Source organism: Miscanthus floridulus, chromosome 4 (assembly GCF_019320115.1).
Source record: "Miscanthus floridulus cultivar M001 chromosome 4, ASM1932011v1, whole genome shotgun sequence".
NCBI classification, from domain to species: domain Eukaryota; kingdom Viridiplantae; phylum Streptophyta; class Magnoliopsida; order Poales; family Poaceae; genus Miscanthus; species Miscanthus floridulus.
In genome coordinates this window covers 62,382,164-62,405,186 of record NC_089583.1, presented here as the reverse complement: position 1 = coordinate 62,405,186, position 23,023 = coordinate 62,382,164, and the positions used below count along the sequence as shown (strand labels likewise).

General features: G+C 46.1%; 1 non-coding gene across 1 annotated transcript; it reads left to right on the top strand.

Annotated features, from left to right (window-relative positions):
* Window positions 1-15,164: 15,164 nt before the first annotated feature.
* Window positions 15,165-15,273, top strand: LOC136553057 (small nucleolar RNA R71). The gene has a single exon (XR_010782962.1). It is a non-coding gene; the product is annotated as a small nucleolar RNA R71 (small nucleolar RNA).
* The last annotated feature ends 7,750 nt before the right edge of the window (window positions 15,274-23,023 follow it).

Genomic DNA, 23,023 nt, shown 5'->3' with positions numbered 1-23,023 from the left:
TGTGAATTTTCATAATTTTTCTATAGATCCAGTATAGGTAAAATTTGGTGAGTAAGGTTCTTATGCTAGAATGATGCTAGGAAAAATGCGAAATCTATTGCTTAACACTTTTCATTAGGGTTTCCTAATTATGCTAAAAATAGGCATGCCACCTGTTATTTTGGATACAGAAAGTTCTACTTGCTCAATGGCTTTGAAATTTTTATGGTAGTCTATGTGAAGCATGAGATAGCTACTGTAAATTTTGTAGATTTTTATGAACAGTTTTACTATATATTGCTTTAATCACCTAATTAACTAAATAAATTGGAAAAGGATATTAAATAATTTATTTAGAAGTTGGCACTATACTTTCTGATGTTTCTTGGGTATGAAAAACACGTTGGTAAACTTGGGTTGGTCCAATTATGCTTTTGCATCATCATTAAATAATTAATTTAGTAACTCTGTCATTTCTGGACAGATTCTAGGTTTACTGGAATACGATTTGGTTAACATAAGAGTCATGCTTTGATGTTTACAAATGATTTGTAGAGAATTTCATAAGCTTTCTAGAATGTCCTCATGCAAGTCATTTGGATTTGTATAACTCTTGTTGTGATTGAATTAAGGGACTACTTGTGTGCATATGAAACTTTAAATGTTGATTTATGTATGCCTTTACTATTTCTAAGTTTGTGGTAATGTTCCTAAGTGTTAGGCCTTTAACTGAAGATGAGCATCTTTATCTTAGGTTATGCAAGTTAGGTAAGTTGATCTTGTTCTTCAAGTTAAATTAGATACCTGTTTTAAAGTGATTTGAATAGGGCTAGTCTTACTCGGTAAACGAGTGTCCAGTGATGTTTTCGGTAAACACTTACTATGATTCATTCATCATTGAGCATCATGTCATTCCTTATGCATCCATGATATTTATCTTGTGCATCGGCATGCAATAGGTGTACCGAAAGGAGTGACCCTACTGGAATTCGAGGAACCGAGTGAGCAGCAGCAGCCGACACCGGAGATTCAGGAGGAGCAGCCTTCAGGAGAAGTGCCAGATGAGATCGCCATTGAGTGCCCGGATCACCGTCCTTGCAACTTTGTGAAAGGCAAGCCTCGGAGCATATTAAGCCTCCTAATTTCCGAAATGCAGTTACAGTATTATAATTACATATATTGTTGCATTAAGTTTAGGTATTGGATGCAAACACTTGCTACATTGGTTACCCAATCCTTATCCAGATATTGTTACCCTGAATCCTATGTAGCTCAGGCTCGTGTAGTGCTTAGCCCTGCTTAAACACGGTAGAAGTCAGGTGATTTCCTGTCACCTGCGAGATATAGGAAGATACATGTGGCACGGTTGGCTATATTTGCTATCGTGGAAAAGAACCAGTCTTAATTTAAAATGAAGACCGGACGGAGGCTTGCCGGTTTGCAGTGACTCCATCTGTGTCGCTTAAGGACTGATTCTTGGAGCCTTTCCTGTTCATGTTGAACGCATGCCTCTCTCTTAGTTGGCCATGTCTGAAGACCGACCGCGAAGCCGAGTAGCTCACCTCAGGCTGGGAGTCGATAAGTATAAAGTGCACCTCAAAAGGGAGCCATAGGCGTGAGTCCAAGGGCAGGTGATTTAAAAGTTCTGATCATCCTGGCCGAAGGGTAATCCCTGAGAGTGCTGGCGCTGATTGAACCCGTGAATTTGGTTCCTGAGTTGTTCCAAAGGTGACCCACGGCTACCCTTGCTAAGTATGCTAGGGTGAGAGTTAGGAATACCCCCTCAGCTGAGTTGTAATTCGATTCGAAGTCGTCGTCTCTCCCGATTAGTGAGAACTTGATGGGCTTATCTCCAATGTAGATACACTAAATAACCTAATGGTTCGGAAATGATGTTATGATGATGACAGCCTTATTATACCTGCTATGGTTAATATTGTTTGCTCCTAATAAGTGAGTGCTCTAGTATAGGTGCTAATCTAGTGGATAGGTAAATGATGATAAGCTTGATGCTAAGTTTAAATTGGTTACTATAATCATAAGCTCTTTTATGCAACCATGTCAAGCTAGCCCACCTCATAAGCCTTACATGATCCTTGGTGTCTTTTATTTCTGGTTTTGTCGGGTAAGTCCTAGCTGAGTACCTTCTCGTACTCAGGGTTTATCTCCCACCTATTGCAGATGACCAGTTCTACTTTGGTTACTGCAAGTACTGCCTTCTCCTAGCTGGGGATGAAGACTAGACCATTGGGCGCGGTCTCTACTTATTCTCGTACCTAATAATGCTTTTGTGGGACATGACTCAGACTTGGCAATGTAATTGAAACTATGATGTTTTGTACTAAACTATGTTGCTTCCGCACACTCAAACTTGATTTGTAATATTCTATTTAAACTCTGATGGATGTAATCTGAATGCTTATTATGAAATGTTGTAATGGATGATGTGTTGTGTTGAATCACTATGATCTTGGTTTGTATGTCGAGAGTTGGTTGAAATCCTTCAGTGATTTCTGGACTACCGGGATTATGGGAGCTTAAGTATAGGAATTTGATCGCTTCGGTGATTGTTTTTGTACTTACGTTCTTATGATTTGGTCAGTTTTGTTACAGCTGGCATCAGAGCAAGATTCGACACTAAACATGTCATTTGTGTATTTAAAACAAAGGTATTTGTGAAAATCCTAAATTAAATACTAAGTATTGCCAGTGGTCATATCCCTTATGCCCAAATAAGGACTCTTAGATGGCTTATTAAAGTACTAACTTTGGGGTTCCTGTTTGTTTCTGTTTCGTCGTCCATACGGCATTCTATTGTATGGTTACCATCCGCTTGGGTGGTAATGTATGGAACAAAATACCTCTACGCTCTGGTAAGTGGGAGTTGTGAGAGCATGACCGTCCAACCGTTGGTCTAGGGGAGAGTAGTTATGGCTGCTCGCATACTTACATGTTCAATCATGTATCTATGAGAGTACTTAAATGTGGGTATCTCTAACGGGTAGCTGTGATACTAGAGTATATGCATCTGGGGATGTATGTATGAAAGTATTTAGTTTACATGCCTTTTTAGGAAAGTATTGGGCTGAAATGAAATTTTCTGCAGGTACACTAACAACGTATCGTTGTAGATCGACTAGCTACCGTGTATGAGAGAGCGTATGTATGCCACCGTATATTTCGCTAGCCTTTAAATTTTTCTAGGTTTGTGAGGACGTACGGATCATGCATGCATCATGTTCAAGCATACATGGCATTTCTTGCATTACTCCCTCCCTTAAAATATGATTGTCCCGACTAATTAAATTTCGTATCCCTTAAATGATTCTCCCCTTACGTTGCAACTTTTTGCTACAGATGGCGCGCATGAAACTCACTACTCGCAAGTCTGCTGAAGGCAAGGCGCCTTGTCACTGGTTAGCTCCTCGTGAGCCCCGTCCTGAGCCTACTAAGGCAGAAAGGCTGAGGGCAGAGCTAGCCCGGGTGACTGCTGAGAGGAATGTGGCTCAGCACCGTTTGGAGCAAGTAACACAGTAACGGGACCAAGAGACCCTTAAGGTTCAGAGGTTGACAGTTGCTCACCACAACTGTGAACGTATGTTGATTCACATGATGAACCAACGGAATGAAGCCTGGCACGAAGAGAATGTGTTGAGAGCGCGACAAGTGGAGCTAGAGCAGCAAGTGGCAGTTGCCGAAGAGTACAATGACCATCTCCATGAAGAGGTTCACCTGTTACACAATCAACTTCACCCTCTCCTGCCACCTAGTGATAAGGATGAGATGGGCTCTGGTGTCATCATGGCTAAAGGTGATGATGGCATTGAGGTCAATGGACCTAAGGACATTCCACCTGATGAGGAGGAAGATGAGGAGTTAGAGCCTGCTAGTGATGAAGATGGAGGAGAGATCTTCGACACTGACTCCGAGGACTGATGCGTAGTTTAGCTTACTACCTAGCTAATATGCTAGAGCTAGTCTTTTGATTGATCCTCATGCATGAACGAGTAGCTTTATATCAAGTTAATCATTGGGATGTAATATCGAAACCCTATGTTACCCTTGATGTAAGTTTGGAACCTCTATGGCTTCGATATAACCTATCGAACGTGTTATGCCCCACGTATGTGAGCTTTTGATGAATTTCATCTTTGTGGTCTATGGATCTCGATTGTTGGTTAAATTCATCGCAGTTATGTGTCAATTGACTGCGCTTGATGAGTTGTGTGATTGTGATGAATGATTGTGCCTCTGTTGATTATATACATGTATTCTCTCCAACAAACTCTATTTGGCATAATTATACAATTCATCTACAAAAGTTTCCACATCGTTAGTGCTCATTGGCTATACATTTTGCAGATGGCTTATAACCTTCATCGCGGTCATAGCATGGGAGATGAGGAACAACCACCTCCTCCACCGCCCACACCAGCTGAGCTAATGCAGACAGTCGTGGAAAGTCAGCGCATGCTAGCTGAGGCTATGCGCCAGATGGCTAACCATGAGGATCAGCATGTCCGCCAGGGACCCGAGCCGAACCAGTACAGCAGCTTTAAGGACTTCATAGACACAAAGCCTCCTATCTTTCATGAGGCAGAGGAACCATTACAAGCTGATGAATGGTTGAGCACTGATAGAGCAAAGGTTTGGATTGCTCCGTTTGATAGAAGGCATGAAGGCTTCGTATGCAGGACACTAGCTCCAAGGCCCTGTAGGCATTTGGTGGACCCATCATAGGACCACCTTCCCTGCTAACATTGAGATAGTTTGGGACCAGTTCCAGGTAGCTTTCAGGGGACACTTTATCCCTCCTAGTCTCATGGCCATTAAGCATACTAAGTTTATGAAGCTAACCCTAAGGAAATAAGAGTCTTAATGAATACCTCCAGGCATTCAACAACCTAGCAAGGTATGCTCCCTGAGTTCAGTCGATACTGACGCCAAGAGAATAGCTAGCTTCAAGAGGGGACTTTCCCCAAAACTGATGAAGTCTATGGGCAACTGCAAGTGTGTCACCTTCAATGAGTTTATCAGTGACACCCTGACTCAGGAGAATAATGACAAGATATATGCTGCTTCCAAGAACCATAAAAGAAACTTTGAGGCTGGTGCTTCTTAGTCTAAGGCTCCAATGGTATCCAAGACCCAGTACCATCCACCCAATGATAATGTCCGGTATCGTCCACCTCAGAAAAAGAATCAAGCTAAAACTAGTTTTCGCAAGGGGTACACAATTACCTTGCCAAAGAATACCTCTGGGCAGGGCAGCTCTAATGCCCCACCAGCTAATAGGCCATGCTAGAACTATAACTAGCCTGGTCATTGGGCAAATAAGTGTCCCTATCCTCCCAAGAATGCTCAAGGAAACGTCCGTCAGGGGCGTGTTCACTACACTATAGTGGAGGAAATTCCTAGCTGGTGAAGTGGTTACCGCTGGTAAGTTCCTTGTTAATGATCACCCTACAGTTGTGCTCTTTGATTTGGGTGCTTTGCATTCCTTTATGAGTTCTACTTTTGCATCTAAGCATAAGATGAATGTGATTACAATTGTCAAGGGTGGTTATTGTATTAGTGCTACTGGAAATAATATCCTGACTAACCAAGTAGTTAAAGATGTAAAGCTTGAGATTGGGGATCGAGAGTTCCTTACAGATCTTGTAGTTCTACCGGGGGTAGGAATCGATGTAATCTTAGGAATGAAGTGGATGAGCGGGAATGGAGTGTTGATCGATACATCAACCCTGTGTGGTAATGTTGAGGGATCCTATGGATAAGAAGGGTTTTCTAGTGCAGTTACCTCGTTATATCTCTGTCCACAATACAGCCAATGCTACCATAGTCAAAGACATTGAGGATCTACTAGTTGTCTGTGAGTTTCTAGATGTCTTCCCTGATGACTTGCCTAGATTACCTCCAGACCGTGATGTAGAATTCAAGATAGAACTCATTCCGGGTACGGCTCCTATTTCTCGAAGGCCCTATAGAATGCCGCCCAATGAGTTGGCTGAGCTAAAGAGTCAGTTGAATGAGCTATTGAAGAAAGGTTTGATTCAGCCTAGTTCTTCTCCTTGGGGTTGTCCAGGCCATCTTTGTGAAGAAGAAGGACGAATCTCTAGCGCATGTGCGTGGATTATCACCCCCTTAATGTTGTCACTATCAAGAACAAATACCCTCTTCCTCACATCGATATTCTGTTTGATCAGCTCTCCAAAGCTAAGGTATTCTCCAAGATCGATTTGAGGTCTGGCTATCATCAGATCAAAATTCAGTCCTGAAGATATACCAAAGACAACTTTCTCTACTCGTTATGGCTTGTTCAAATACCTCGTCATGTCCTTTGGGTTGACCAATGCTATGGCACACTTTATGTACCTGATGAATTCTGTATTCATGCCTGAAATTGGACAAGTTTGTCGTTGTGTTCATTGATGATATCCTTGTATATTCTCAGAATGAAGAAGAGCATGCTGAACATCTAAGAATTGTTTTAACTTGGTTACATGACAACTAGCTTTATGCTAAGTTCAGCAAGTGTGAATTTTGGTTGAACAAGATACCTTTTCTAGGTCATGTGTTATCTGGTGATAGAATTTCGGTTGACCCTACTAAGGTGCAAGAAGTCCTTGAGTGGAAGGCACCTACTACGGTCACAGAAGTCCAAAGTTTCCTAGGTTTGGCTGGCTACTATCGTCGCTTTATCCTAGATTTTTCAAAAATCGCCAAGCCTATGACTCGATTACTTCAAAAGGATGAGAAGTTTGTGTGGACTCTGAAGTGTGAAGAGGCTTTCCACACTTTGTGGACCTTACTGACCTCTACTCCTATATTGGCACAACCTGACATCGAGAAGTCTTTTGATGTCTATTGTGATGCTTGTGGCACTGGTTTGGGGTGTGTTCTTTTGTAGGAGGGCCAAGTAATTGCTTATGCTTTACGTCAGCTTTGAAAGCATGAAGTCAATTATCCTACCCATGACTTAGAACTAGCTGTAGTTGTTCATGCCCTAAAAATTTGGAGACATTACTTGCTGGGTAATGTGTGCAACATCTATACTAACCATAAAAGCCTCAAGTATATCTTTACTCAACCCAAGTTGAACATGCATCAACGATGATGGTTAGAATTAATCAAAGACTACAACCTTCAAGTGCACTACCATCCTGGTAAGGCAAATGTGGTTGCTGATGCCTTAAGCAGAAAGGCCCATTGCAATTCCTTAGTTAGTGAAGACTTTCATCTAGAACACCTCCTTCATCCTGTGGTACTCTACAATATCACTGTGGATTGCTCTCTTAGAAGTTGAATTATCAAACTCCAGAAGACTGATGTGGCTGTGTTTCACATCAAGCGAAAGATGAAAGAGAAAGAGACCAAGCACTTTAGGGTCGATGACAAGGGAATTCTCTGGTTTAATGATAGGCTTGTGGTACCCAAAGACAAAGAACTTAGAAATCAAATTATGGCTGAAGCCCATTCTTCTAAATTGTCCATCCATCCTGGTAGCAGTAAAATGTATCAAGATCTCAAGCTGTATTATTGGTGGACCAAGATGAAGAAAGAAATCGTAGCTTACGTGGCAAAGTGTGATAACTGTTGCAGAGTCAAGGCTATTCACATGAGGCCCAGATTATTGCAGCCACTCTCTATTCCTGGCTGGAAGTGGGAAGAAATTAGCATGGATTTTATTGTTGGATTACCCACTACCAAAAAGGGTTGTGATTCCATCTGGGTTATCGTAGATCGTCTAACTAAATCCGCTCACTTTATTCCGGTCAAGTCTACCTATCACCCTCACAATTATGCTGAGATTTACTTTCAACAAGTGGTACATCTCCATGGTGTACCCAAATCCATTGTTTCTGATAGAGGACCGCAATTCATGGCTCGCTTTTGGGAGTGCTTACATCAGAATCTTGGCACTCATTTAATCCATAGTTCTGCCTATCATCCGTAAACATCAGGACAGATTGAGCGTGTTAATCAAATTCTTGAAGACATGCTTAGGGCTTGTCTTATCTCTTGCAAAGGCTCTTGGGAGGACTGGTTACCTCTCGCTGAATTCTCTTATAACAACAGTTATCAAGAGAGTATCAAAATGGCTCCTTTTGAAGCTCTTTATGGCCAGCAAGTGTAGAACTTCTTTGAACTAGGGTGGAACCTAGAGAAAGAAGATTCTATGGTATTGATTTTGTAAAAGAAGCCGAAGAGCAAGTCCTGAACTATATAGAAGAATATGACTAGCCGCTCAGGCTAGACAAAAGAGCTACGCTGACAAGAGAAGAAAACCTATTGAGTTTGAAGTAGGTGATCATGTTTATATGAAGGTATCCCCTATGAAAGGAGTAAAACGTTTTGGAATCAAAAGGAAGCTTGAGCCTCGATATGTTGGACCTTACCGCATTATCGAGAAAAGTGGAAGAGTAGCCTATAAACTCGATCTACCACATGAAATGGGAGCTATATTCCCGGTATTCCATGTGTCCCAGCTGAAGAAGTGTCTTCATATTCTCGAGGAAAGAATAGCAACAAGGAAAGTCAACTTGAAATCTAATCTTTCTTATGAAGAGAAGCCCGTGCAAGTTCTGGATACTCAAGAAAGAGTGACTCGTACGCGAGTAGTTAAATTATACAAGATAGTTTGGAGTAATCATAGTGAACGGGATGCAACCTGGGAGCGGGAAGATTATTTAAAGGAAAACTATCCAGCTTTCTATATTAAATGGTACGCTTTCTAAATCTCGGGATGAGATTTTTCTAAGGGGGAAGGCTGTAACATCCTAGGTGTTTGGCTTCCACTAATTGCATTTTATTTCATAAACATGTGCATCATCTATCTTAGCATGTCATTGTTACTAAAACATGCATATGCAACATTTTCAATAGTGTGTGTTTCATGCTTGATTGCTTAGAATGGTAGTAGTGCAACATGTGAATGTAACATGAAATTCTCATACTTTGAAACATGGCAACATGGTAGTAATGTGACAAGTATAGGATAACAACAAAGTCATGCAACATGTGAAACATTGCATTGCAACATATGAGTGAATTGCTTGTTTTAGTTGCTTTATCACATGTGATCATTAAAAGTTGGTATAACAATTTTGTAAAGTGGTTAATTATGGTCTATTACACCTTAACTACACTTAGGTTACTTGTTGGGACATTGTTCATGTAGATCAAAATGACAAAAATACCCTCAAGTGGAGGTTTGACTTGAATTGACCCTTGGAGTGTCACTATTTGACTGATTCAAAAGACCAACTTAGAAACCTTGCATGGCTGTGCACTCTTTACCAAAGTTGTAGCTAATTTATCAAGGAACAAAAGTTGTTTTATGACAAACTCATGAAAATGTGTGGAACATGCTCAAACATGGCCCACAAGTTAGAATTACATGCTGATTTCAACAATGAAAAATATTCTAAGTCATGACTGCAATTTCAGTAGTGATTGAGCAATCTTTGGCTTGATGTAACTTCTGATCCATGGCGAATTAGATGATGGTCCTTGAAAAGAAATTGTAGATGGATGGTAGGTCTACATTTTTCATGTACACAGTTTTTGCAAAGGATCATTGGTTGAGCCGTGTTGACATGATGAAATGGCGCTGTCAGTCATGGTCATCGAACACTGAATCGCCATTTCAGAAAATGGTCAGTGACCATCATGGCCGACCGGCGCAGGAGCTTCTCACCACATGGCGTGCAGGCTCTGCCAAAGGCTCCACGTCGTGCGCCTGAGCTCTAGAAGAAGGCCAACTCCTCGCCACTCTCTCCGCGTCTCGCCATTTCCCTCACTACTATCCCCTTCCTCTGCGAGCACGGTGACTGAGACACCATGACACCACTGAGCCAAATCCACCAACACTGAGCGCCATTAACTGATTCATCCAAGCCACAGCCCCACCGTGAACTTCTCTACGTCTGCGACACCACCGACATTCCATTTTCGCCTCAGGTAGACCTCCCCATGAGCACGGCTCCACCGGGTCACCATGATCGCCGCCGGCCAAGCTCGCACGTGGCCATGCTGCTCGAGCCCCTTATCGCCCCTTCTCTCCCTTGCGCTAGCTTCTATGTGTGACGCTGAAGCTCATTGAGTGAGCCACTAGGGCCATGACAGCCGTAGCCTCGCCGGAGCCGACCATGCCGTGGCCGCGCACCGCCGTGGCCATCACCACCCCCTCTAGCTGAGTCATTAGCTGCAATAAATGGTTCCCCAAGGTGCGCTTGGGTGAGGCGAACACATTGGCACCATTGCCTTCGCCGGAGAAGCCACCGGCGATGAACTACGCCACCGTCCGTTCCTCCTCCCCTGTTTCTCTCACTGACGCGTGGGTCCCCATCGTCAGCCTGCTGAAGCGCTGAGGCGAGAGCCTGACCTAGGCTGCACTGCTTCTGGGCCGCACTGGCATATGCGAGCGTGGACTTCGCGGGCCGCCGGATCTGTTCGGGCCGGCCCAGTTGCGAAGTTGATTTTCTTGTTTTTGGTTTTGTTTATTTTGTTTTTTCACAGAATTGTGTGCATGATTCAAAAATGTGTATCTCCTAATTGGTAGCTCCAAATGCTATGGTTCCAATTTTATTGAGTTCCTAGTAATGTCTAGTATTTAATAAAAATATTATATGAGCACATGTTTTAGAAATTTTGGATGAATGAAATAGGACTTTGAAATGTGTTTTTAGATGCATGCAAACTTGTTTGAATTTTATCTTGAGTTTCTTTGGTCTAAAAATTATGAAATTTTGTGGGTAATCTATTATTGCTTAGTAGAAGCTCTGGTTAAAATTTCAGAGCTAGTGCTTGTATAGTTTTTGAGTTATAGAATTTATTTTTATCAATGGATGGATCTTGTGTGAATTTTCATAATTTTTCTATAGATCAAGTATAGGTAAAATTTGGTGAGTAAGGTTCTTATGCTAGAATGATGCTAGGAAAAATATGAAATCTGTTGCTTGACACTTTTCATTAGGGTTTCCTAATTATGCTAAAAATAGGCATGCCACCTGTTATTTTAGATACAACAAGTTCTGCTTGCTCAATGGCCTTGAAATTTTTATGGTAGTCTATGTGAAGCATGAGATAGCTACTATAAATTTTGTAGATTTTTATGAATAGTTCTACTATATATTGCTTTAATCACCTAATTAACTAAATAAATTGGAAAAGGATATTAAATAATTTATTTAGAAGTTGGCACTATACTTTCTGATGTTTCTTGGGTATGAAAAACATGTTGGTAAACTTGGGTTGGTCCAATTATGCTTTTGCATCATTATTAAATAATTAATTTAGTAACCCTGTCATTTCTGGATAGATTCTAGGTTTACTGGAATTCGATTTGGTTAACTTAAGAGTCATGCTTTGATGTTTACAAATGATTTGTAGAGAATTTCATAAGCTTTCTAGAATGTCCTCATGCAAGTCATTTGGATTTGTATAACTCTTGTTGTGATTTAATTAAGGGACTACTTGTGTGCATATGAAACTTTAAATGTTGATTTATGTATGCCTTTACTATTTCTAAGTTTGTGGTAATGTTCCTAGGTGTTAGGCCTTTAACTGAAGATGAGCATCTTTATCTTAGGTTATGCAAGTTAGGTAAGTTGATCTTGTTTTTCAAGTTAAATTAGATACCTATTTTAAAGTGATTTGAATAGGACTAGTCTTACTCGGTAAACGAGTGTCCAATGATGTTTTCTGTAAACACTTATTGTGATTCATTCATCATTGAGCATCATGTCATTCCTTATGCATCCATGATATTTATCTTGTGCATTGGCATGCAATAGGTGTACCGGAAGGAGTGACCCTACTGGAATTCGAGGAACCGAGCGAGCAGCAGCAGCCGACACCGGAGATTCAGGAGGAGCAGCCTTCAGGAGAAGTGCTAGACAAGGTCACCGTTGAGTGCCCGGATCACCGTCCTTGCAACTTTGTGAAAGGCAAGCCTCGGAGCATATTAAGCCTCCTAATTTCCGAAATGCAGTTATAGTATTATTATTACATATATTGTTGCATTAAGTTTAGGTATTGGATGCAAACACTTGCTGCATTGGTTACCCAATCCTTGTCTAGATATTGTTACCCTGAATCCTATGTAGCTCAGGCTCATGTAGTGCTTAGCCCTACATAAACATGGTAGAAGTCAGGTGATTTCCTGTCACCTACGAGATATAGGAAGATACATGTGGCACTGGTTGGCTATATTTGCTATCGTGGAAAAGAACCAGTCTTAATTTGAAATGAAGACCGAACGGAGGCTTGCCGGTTTGCAGTGACTCTAGTCTGTGTCGCTTAAGGACTGATTCTTGGAGCCTTTCCTATTCATGTTGAACGCATGCCTCTCTCTTAGTTGGCCGTGTCTGAAGACCGACCATGAAGCCGAGTAGCTCACCTCAGGCCAGGAGTCGATAAGTATAAAGTGTGCCTCGGAAGGGAGCCGTAGGCGTGAGTCCAAGGGTAGGTGATTTAAAAGTCCTGATCATCCTGGCTAAAGGGTAATCCTTGAGAGTGCTGGCGCTGATCGAACCTGCAAATTTGGTTCCTGAGTTGTTCCAAAGGTGACCCATAGCTACCCTTGCTAAGTATGGCAGCGTGAGAGTTAGGAATACCCCCTCAGCTGAGTTGTAATTCGATTCGAGTCACCGTCTCTCCTGGTTAGTGAGAACTTGACGGGCTTATCTCCAATGTAGATACACTAAATAACCTAATGGTTCGGAAATGATGTTATGATGATGACAGCCTTATTATACCTGCTATGGTTAATATTGTTTGCTCCTAATAAGTGAGTGCTCTAGTACAGGTGCTAATCTAGTGGACAGATAAATGATGATAAGCTTGATGCTAAGTTTATATTGGTTACTATAATCATAAGCTCTTTTATGCAACCGTGTCAAGCTAGCCCACCTCATAAGCCTTGTATGATCCTTGGTGTCTTTTATTTCTGGTTTTGTTGGGTAAGTCTAGCTGAGTACCTTCTTGTACTCAGGGTTTATCTCCCACCTGTTGTAGATGACCAGTTCTACTTTGGTTGCTGCAAGTATTGCCTTCTCCCAGCTGGGGATGAAGACTAGACCATTGGGTGCGGTCTCTACTTGTTCTCGTACCTAATAATGCTTTTGTGGGACATGACTCAGACTTGGCAATGTAATTGAAAACTATGATGTTTTGTACTAAACTATGTTGCTTCCGCACACTCAAACTTGGTTTGTAATATTCTATTTAAACTCTGATGGATGTAATCCGAATGCTTATTATGAAATGTTGTAACGGATGATGTGTTGTGTTGAATCACTATGATCTTAGTTTGTATGTCAAGAGTTGGTTGAAATCCTTTGTGATTTCTGGACTACCGGGATTATGGGAGCTTAAGTATAGGAATTTGATCGCTTCGGTGATTGTTTTTGTACTTACGTTCTTATGATTTGGTCGGTTCTGTTACATACAGTACAACTATGAGAGCTACTAGATCTAGCTTTAGTCAAATATGAAGACCTTTTCTAGCTTGTTAGTGGTTACCTTTATGGCACAAAAGGGGTCTGACACATTTGGTATAGTGCGGCCTTTGTTATTTTGAGTACTTCTGTGTGAGTGTGCCACTTTAAAGGGGGGCTCTATACTTGCCTGCCACTGAAACCTAGCGACCCTAACTTGTTAGACGAACTTCTAAAAGACTTCATAGTGTACCCTGTCCACTCACCTTGGAAGTGTTATGGGAGTCATGACCCCGGGCAAATGGGAATCACTATTCAAGGTGAAAGTGTACAACCTCTGTAGAGTGTAAAACTGGTATATCAGTCGTGCTTACGGTCATGAGTAGCCTTGGACCCTTATGGAATAGATGATCACTAATGGATTATTTGTTTATGCTATTCATTATTCATGTTTACCTGATCATGTGTTTACTTGGGTTTATGTTAAACTTGTTGCTACTCAATAAAAGCTAAATGCAGTTAAACCCGTGTCAACCTTTTGAGCCTCATGAACCCCATATTATTCTTGTTGAGTACGAGATGTACTTACACTTGTTTATTTTTCATTACTTGGATAAAAATCCCAGATGGGTAACATATGGCAATGGTTATGATAATTTTTCTCAGGATTACTAGCCTTATGATCAACCAGTCGACCGTCCCTGTGGCTATGGAGGCGCCATGGAGTTATCTTTATTTATTTTTGCTTGCTAGACTTTGATATATTTATGTAATGGATTAAATACTCGTGATGTAATAAAGAACTATGCTTGGTATTCTCCTTTAATTTGTCTCTATATGTGTGTAATTGATTCTTGGGCACATATATAATTGATATCCAAATTTGGGTATGACATTGAGGTACTTGAAGCATACACAAAATATTGGTTTGTGGTATCCCAAAGGAGCAAAGTTTGAACTTGTTGGATATTTGGACTCCGACTATGCGGGATGCAAGGTTTAAAGAAAGAGCACCTTAGGAACATGTCAATTGTTAGGAAGATCACTTGTTTCATGGTCATCAAAGAAGTAAAACAGTGTTGCATTATCAACCGCCAAAGCCGAATACATACCCGCCGGTAGTTGTTGTGCACAAATACTTTGGATGAAGGCCACCTTGAATGACTTTGGAATCAAGTTCAAGAAAGTGTCATTGCTATGTGACAATGAGAGTGTTATCAAGCTCACCAATAATCCAGTTCAACATGCAAGAATAAAGCACATTGATGTCCACCACCATTTCATTAGAGATCATCAACAAAAAGAGGACATTTGCATTGATTCCATCCTTAATTCTATTGGGGATGAAAGTAGTAGTTGTTGATGAAGTACACATCCTCATGGGTCTCAGAGCAGTTGCTCACTGAATGCCTAGTCTTTCCACACTCTTCACACATCATGCGGGAATCATGAATGTGCATGACTTCTTGCTTCTCATTGGCTCGATCTTTGAGCTTCTTCATCAACAGATCCATCTTGGCAGACAACATGTCTACCTCCTTGAGTTGATACATACCTCCACCTCTCTTGCGGGTCTAAAGACATTCTTCATTCCAACCTTGGTTGGAGGCCATTTTCTCCATAGGAGCTATTGCAGCTGGTATGGTGAGTGATAGGAATACACCTCCAGCAGTAGCATCTATAGTCTCATGGGTACTGTTGGTCAACCCATGGTATAAAGTCTGCATAAGTATCCAATTCTCCATCTCATGATGAGGACATTCCGCAATGTAATCTTGAAAGAGTTTCCATGCCTTAGGGATAGATTCATCATGTTGCTATTGAAAACTTGAAATTCTCCCACACAGAGCATTAGTCTTGCCAATGGGAAAGAACTCTACTAGGAAGGCAGTGGAGCTATTATCCCATGTAGTATTTCTATCTTTGTTGGCGTAGAACCATTGCTTTGCCTTCCCTAAGACCTGAGAATGGTTAGAGGCGAAGTAGTATGGCATCTTGGGTCACTCCTTTGATGGTAAAAGTGCTACAAATCTCTAGGAAGTGTTGGAGATGTGCACTCGCATCTTCATATGCCTTTCCACAAAACTATCTTGCTTGCACCATATTGATGAGGGCTGGCTTGAGCTTGAATCCATTGTCTCCAACATTGACTATTAGTCCAGTATGAATGTTGGCTATAGTTAGAGCAGAGAATTCACAGAGAGTCTTGTTAGCCATAGCTTCAAATTCTGATGTGAAGCTTCGCCTTATCTGGTTCTCTTCCGATTTTAAAGGTGGGACTTTCTTGAGTTTAGCTCTAGTCCTCCTGATTAATGCTTTTGGATCTTCAACGTAGTTTGTTGGAAGGTCAAAACCGGTCATACACTACCCTGCATAAGATACAAAAGTAGACAAAACAAGGGTAAACCTGTTTTAAGTAGAGGTTAATGGTTTTTCTCGATCACATCAATAATTGTAAGTTGATCAATACTTCCTTTGCTTAGCTACCTTCCCTGACAATGGCGCTAGAAATGCTTGTTGGTATTTGTTAACTTGTCACTTGTTTTAGTAGCCACCTATTATAAACCTATATCTCTTAACATTACTTTACTAGGTTGTTGTCGGTGTTTTGAGTAAACACCAATGAGTAAATTTGTATTATTCACGTGTCTGGCCTAGGATGGTGTGCTAAAAAGACATAAGGTTTATACTGGTTCAGACAGAATGTCCCTACATCCAGTTCATAGCTGCTGCTCATGTTATTTACACTGAAAGGTTCATAGTAGGGGTTATAAATGGGTGAGAGAGGGACAGGTCCCAAGTCTCTAATGGAAAGGTTGAAAGGGCGCTAAGAGATTGGTTGCTAGTCCGCTGTATGTTATGTGATACGTGGTGTGTTCTATTGATCCATCCCCTTAGTGGGGTGCCCTACCTTCCCTTTTATAGACCAAGGGGAAGCAGGGATTATAGATGGGAGAAAGAAGAAAAACCAGAGGCAAAGAAGGTCCTTCGAAGGTGCTGGGTCTTCCTTTTCCTCTAAGCTGAGCGCTGCTGACATGATAGATGATGTCAGGGATAGTTCCATGCTGGGCGTCTATCGGCTGATGATTCCATGCACTGGCTTGATTAGCAAGTGGTCATGTCCCATCCCACCCCGGCGGGCGATGCGATGGACTCCATGACCCTATGGGGAGCAGACTACGCAGTGACCGCATGTTCATCACTGTAGAGGATGTGAGCCTCCTCTTGGACCAGTAGTGATTGTCATATTCTTCCATCAGGATCCACGCCCGAGGGCAAATGGCGGCGCCCACAATACTTGTTGGTGTTTTGGACCGGTGGGCCCTCAACCAACTAGTGAAAATGTACTGCATGCCCCTAATCCTGGATGGTGATGCAAAGAGACACAAGGTTTATACTGGTTTAGGCAATAGGTGCCCTACGTCTAGTCTGAGAGATCGATCTTGTATTCCTTGCACCGAAGTGCTTGTAGTAGGGGGTTACAAGCTGGGTGAGAGAGGGAGCTAGTCCAAGGTCTTTGCGTGGAGCGGCATGGGCTGCTTGAGATGTTGATCTCAGGCAGCGAGGAAGCATGCGTATTACAGAGTGTTGCACGTTGCTTGCGCATGTGTGTGTTTGAATCTCCGTCTGTCTGTGCGTGCGTCTATGCTGTGAGTTTGTGAACCCATGAGCTCCTCCCCAGAAACAGCCCTGGTCACTCCCTTTTATAGTTGAAGGGGGACAGGGGTGATACATGCATTTGCTACGCGGCATCTTGTGAGAGGAGGTGGCATGTCTGAGCCCTGTAGGCGGCATGGTCAATGGAGCGGTCTTGTCCTTGATGCACTAGAGCGACGCGCTGGTCACGCTCGATCCTATGCGACGTGGGAGCTCCAGTGATAGCTTGATGCAAGGCATGGTGGACGACATGCCGGTCGCTGTATGTTGACAGCGTAGAGAGCCGAGGCTCAGTCGGTGCAGAGGCCGAACCATCGTGGGGGGCTCGGCGGGCATGAATCCCGAGGCTACCGATACCCCGAAGCGGATGGCCGAGGCTTAGAGGGAGCAGTTGGTCCTGTACATCGATTCTGAGGCTATAGGTACCCAGACTTGACTCCCCATGCCACACTATCCTTAGAGCAGTTGGGGTTAGGCAGCACAGTGCAGCACGGGCGTCGGTTGTGGGCACAGCACCGAGCACAGCGACCGGTAACCCCCGCCCCGTCTTGTCCCGAACGGTGTGGCGTTGATGTGACTCCCATCTCATCGACCACTCTGCTGTATCGGGCCATCATTCGGCTGATGTCGTAGGAGTGGTTGGCCATGTTAGTTAGGCGTGATGTCCCAGTCAAGGTGGCAGAGACAGGGGTGGCTGCCGAGCCGGCCTCGAGCAAGGTGGAGAATCGGTACCTTGTCTGAGGCCTTACGTGCGGGGCCTTGAGCGAGATGGAGAATCAGTACCGCATCCGAGGCCTTACATGTGGGGCCTCAAGCAAGACAGAGAATCGATACCCCGTCCGAGGCCTGGCGAGAGGGGCCTCAGGCGAGTTGGAGAATTGGTACCCCATCCGAGGCCTTACATGCGGGGCCTCGAGTGAGACGGAGAATCGGTACCCCATCCGAGGCCTTACGGTTTCATTTTGGGCTGAGCCTGCTTCGGGTAGGTCTGGATTTGTTCGAGGTGGGCCGAGCGACCCTAGCTGAGCTTCGAATAAGTTGGGGGTTTGTCGATAGTTGTCTCTTGGCTTTGATTTTTATAGGGTCTAAGTGATTTTTACAGTTTTTGCTTAGGGGACCCCTTTTTTTGGTACCTAACAGTAGCCCCCGAGCCTCGGGGAGAGTGTGAGCGCTCTCCTTGAGGTTTTGACAAGACTTGGCTCGTGGTAGCTCCTGGTGGGATGGTGTTTCGTACTCGAGGCCTCGGTGGGTGCGCACGAGCGCACCCGCTAGGTGTAGCCCCCGAGGCCCTAGAGGAGTGGATTTATTCCTCTAGGGGCTTTTCTAATGTTGAGCGAGGGGTTTTATCGCATTTGCCGAGCCCACGAGTGCTGAGTTTGGGTCGCTGGGTCTCGGCTTGGTTGCAGGAATAGCCCCCGAGCCTCTACGCGGAGCAAGAGGGCGATCAGGAGTTTCCCTATCTTTTTTGTGTGGCCCTCATGCATCCTTTTCATTCAGAAGGAGGGGTGGAGTATGCCAGGCTACCCTCGGTGGGCGCGAGCAGTGACACCTCCGGTGAGCTGTTATCGGGTAAGTCCGAGTGGAGGCCCATGCCCCCATTCAATAGGGGTCGGCTGGTGGTCTAGAGACGCACTCCAAAAGTACTAGAGGGCTTCTCTAGTGGGTCCTAGGGCCATTCAATTGGCCCTGGGGGCTCGATGCCTCCCTTCGGTGGGATCCCATTCAGAGACCTCCCTGCTGGTCTCGGACATGACTTAGGGCATCCCGAGCGATCGCTTGATCGGGCCTCGGCCATGTACTAGCTCGCCCATAGTCATCTCGGACTCTGTTGTCCTAGGGTGGCTGTCGAGACCCTTGGGGGCCCTAGCCTTCGAACCCCTAGGACTATAACAGGGCTCAGTGCCCAGTTCCTTCGTCTAAAAGGAATTGGGTGGGGGATATTCCCCTGCCCATCAGCTGACAATGACAGGTGCATCTTTTGAGGTAGTTTCTCAGGGAGATAGAATGATGCCTACCGTCACTGTGGTCGGATGCGACGTGATATTAGCGGATGGGACGTTACTGTGCGTGCACAATTAATAAGGGAAAGGTGGGCGTGTGGGCGGTTTAATCGGATCCTGGATTAACTATGCCAGATCTAAGGGAAACTTCCCCTGGTTTCATCGCCCATCCGTTTTGCCCCCTACCTGCATAAATACATGACGAGCCTCGCCCCTCTCCTCCTTACCTTGCCTGCATTCGCCTTTTCTGCCCTCGAGCGGTTGCTAAGAACAGAGGAAGAGAGCATCAGGGAGAAGAAGGGAGGAGGGAGAGGAAAAGCGTAAGAAAGAGAGAGGGATAGCGAGAGCTCTCCTTACCACCTGTAGCCCCATTCTCCACCGCACCCATGGCCTGTGGCCCTGTTGTCATTCAGGCGAACCCTTGTCGATGACGGCCTCCTCTGCCCAGTTACTGATCCCACTAGACCGGAGTGGATTGCTCTGGGGGCTGAGCCAGAGCTGAGGCCACACGATGGGTACAGAGTGAGCTTTGTGGCTTTCCACGAGCGTGGTCTCAGCCTACCAGCGGATCCCGTTCATGCGGGTGCTCTCGCACTACTACGGCGTAGAGCTCCACAACTTCAACCCCAACTCCATCATGCAGGCGGCCATCTTCATCGCCGTCTGCAAGGGGTACCTAGGCATTGCCCCCCCACTGGGAGCTATGGCTCTACCTCTTTTGGGTGGGGCTCACCACCAAGCTGACGGGCACGACGGGCACACGGAAGGCGATGAGGGCTGGCAGCTACACTCTCCAAGTGCGCCAAGACCGGTAGCTCCTCTACATCCCAGGCCCAGCTTGTGTCGTCCAACCAGTCACTGGTACAATAGCTGGTTCTTCCTCCGCAACTGATGACGGTGGACTTTCCCCCTACACCGGGCAGGTCATGGAGAGCCAGCCGAAGAAGTAGAGGTATGATGTCCCAGTGGTTGATCAGCCCAAGCTGTGGCTGCTCCTGGAGGGGCTAGAGAGGCTACACAGCCGTGGCCTTATGGCGGTAGTGGTTGTGGCTGGCCTTCCACCGATGGAGGGTGCTACCGCTGATGGCTCAGCGGTAGCGCTTGTTCGACATGACACCGGATGAGCCGATCGAGGGCATCTGGATGTCCGCCATCGCCCTCTCTAACGAGGAGATTCTACATCGAGTGAGAGAGATGGTGGAGGGGTGGCTGAGGAGCGGTGGTCTGACCCCATTTGTGATGCGCCCATCGTGGGGGTACCTCTCTCTAGTAAGTCACGCACCGCTGTGGCCCCTGAGGCCTCCTTGGTCCTCGCATTTTCCTATTCCCTTATTTGTGTTTGCCATTCCTGCAGGGGATGAGGGATGTGTGAGCCTCCCCGCCGCCTGTTCCTGAGGACGCAGAGCGGCGAGCGGTGAATCGAGCACACGTCGAGGCACAGAAGAAGCGGAAGGATGCCAAGGAGGCTAGGTGCAAGAGGAAGAACCTTGAGTGTGAAGAGCTAGAGAAATGTCGCCAGCATTAGAGGCACGAGGGTCTCCTAGTGGAGCCGTCTCCATCACCGTCATTATTGGATTTCTCGAGCGATGACAACGAGAGCGAGGCAGGGTGGGGTATCCTGGACCATCTCCCTCACAATAGGGGATGGCGTTTGGGGCGTCGATGAGTAGCCCAGCATTTCTAGGGGGAGGAGGAGAGGATGCCTTGGGGCCGGCGATTGCCCGCCCTGGGGCCGAGGCCGACGTGCCCGAGGCATGGGCGTTAGGGAAGCGCGCTGTTAGCCTGATGGGCTCGACGGCGGAGGTGGAGCAGGCGATGGCGGGGGCGACACAACCACCTCCGCAGAGGGTCAAGGGGGCGCCGGAGTCTGATGAAGGCCGGCTGGCACCGGTGGACATGGAGGCCATGCCACCGCCGCCGCCATCACCATTGTAGAGGAGGAGGGACTCTATGCCAAAGTGGTTGTGTCCCCGTTCGAGGTGAGTGTTTTTTCAGTGGAGTTGGCAGCATCTCCCATTCGTTCCTTGGGCATATGCTAACCTTGTGAGTGCTTTGCCTTCAACCAGAAGCATCAGGCGGAAGCACCTGCCCTGGCACCATGTAAGGCACTCAAGGTGAGCACTGGCTCCACCGCTCAATGGGTGGTGGAGGCGTAGGCCGCCATACAGCGTGGCGTAGCATCGGCGAGGGCCGACCCAAAGGAGTCGGTCACCCAGGGAGAGGCTACTGAGGCGGCCACAGAGCAAGCGGAGGAGGAGGAGCCTATGCCCCGTGAGGCTAAGGCCCACGGGTCAGATGAAGCCGAGGCGCCGTTAGTCACTGAGGCCACCGAGGCCGAAGCCGAGGCCCTTAGGACTTCTGAGGCCAAGACGATGGAGGCCAAGGCCCTTAGACCTTTAGAGGCTGAAGTGGCAGGTGTTGGGGCTCCCCGGGCTACCGAGGTCGAGGTGGTGGAGGCCAGTTTGGGCATTATGGAGCCAGCGGGCCAGGATGCGGAGATGGGGGTGGGGCAAGCTTCAGTACCACCCCCGGTCCAAGACCCACCACCGTTGTAGGGGAGCGCCTAGGAAGTGAAGGTCCATTTGATCTCCTCCAACAATACTTCCTGGGGGAAGGAGGTGGTAGATGCTAAGGCAGCTAGCACCATGGAGCAGCCAGCTCCAACTTCTGGCGAGGGAAGCTCAGCCCTCGTGTGGGTACAACCCGAGCCCCGTGGGTGGGATCACTCACATGTATTGTGGCAGAGCTAGGACGACCCTAAGGGGGAGCCTCTATTTGCCCTCAAGGACATGGCCGAGGGGGGGCGTTGGGGCTCCTTTGAGCAATTTCGCCAACTGGCGGAGCGGTCGCTACGGACAGCGCTGTCCATCATGGCCGACGATCTGCCCGGCGTTGCCTAGGTACACGCCTTCTTTTCTCGTGCGGTGTCATCTCTTTCCTGAGTTTTCTCACAGCACTTGACATCCGTTCTACCTATCTAGGAGCTCGAGGCCCGGTCCCTTGGGAAGTCGTTGTTCCTTCAGTGGGAGAGGGATGTCTGGGACTAGCTCCGGCAAGCAGAAGGACTTGCTCACCAATGCCAATGATCTTCTATCGGCATGAAGCACAGAGGTGGAGGACCTCTGCCTTCACTGTGCTGATATGAAGGCCGAGGTGGCCACGGCTCAGGAGCAGGCCACCCCTTTGGTAGCGCGGATCAAGGAGCTAGAGGAGGAGCTGACCTGGGTGGCTGGTGAGCGGGACACCTTTAGGTCCTAGGCTAAAGAAATGATGGCCTCTGCCAAGGCCATCGCTGGGCAGCTAGGGGTAGAGCAGGGTGCGCACTTGCTGATGAAAGGCGCCCTGGCGGAGGCCCTCAAGGTGGCTGAGGCCTCCCGGGCCAAGGCTTTAGTCTAGAAGGGAAAGGCCGAGGGTGAGTCCTGTTCCCCTTGTTTTATTTGTTTTTCTTGCGTTCGACCCCTAACTCTCCGATGTGATGCAGAGCTGGAGAAGGAGGCTTCCGGGGTGGCCGAGGCCTCTCGGGTCAAGGTCCAGCACTAGGAAAGAGAAAGCCGAGGGTGAGCCCCATAGGCCTTCGCCCCTGTTTGGCTTATTTTCTTTTGCGCTTAACCCTATCCTGCTTGTCTTGGCGTAGGGTTGGAGAAGGAGGTCTCCTAGGCAACTGAGGCCTCTGTTGAAGTGCAGGCGGTGCTCAAGGCCGAGATTGGGGAGCACAACGTGCTGCAGAGCACCACCCGTACCACCTGCGAGGCCCTCAAGGTTGAGGGGGTTGAGTCGGGCAGCTCCCTTGGGAGCCCCCTGATCGCGTTGAGTGGCCAAGTGCGTGAGTGACTCTAGGGGGCGTTGCACATGGGCGTCAAGCACGCCCTAGCCATCATCTCCTCACACTATGCTAGCATCGACCTTGAGGCCGTCTGCAACGGTTATGTCTTGGCCGAGGATGAC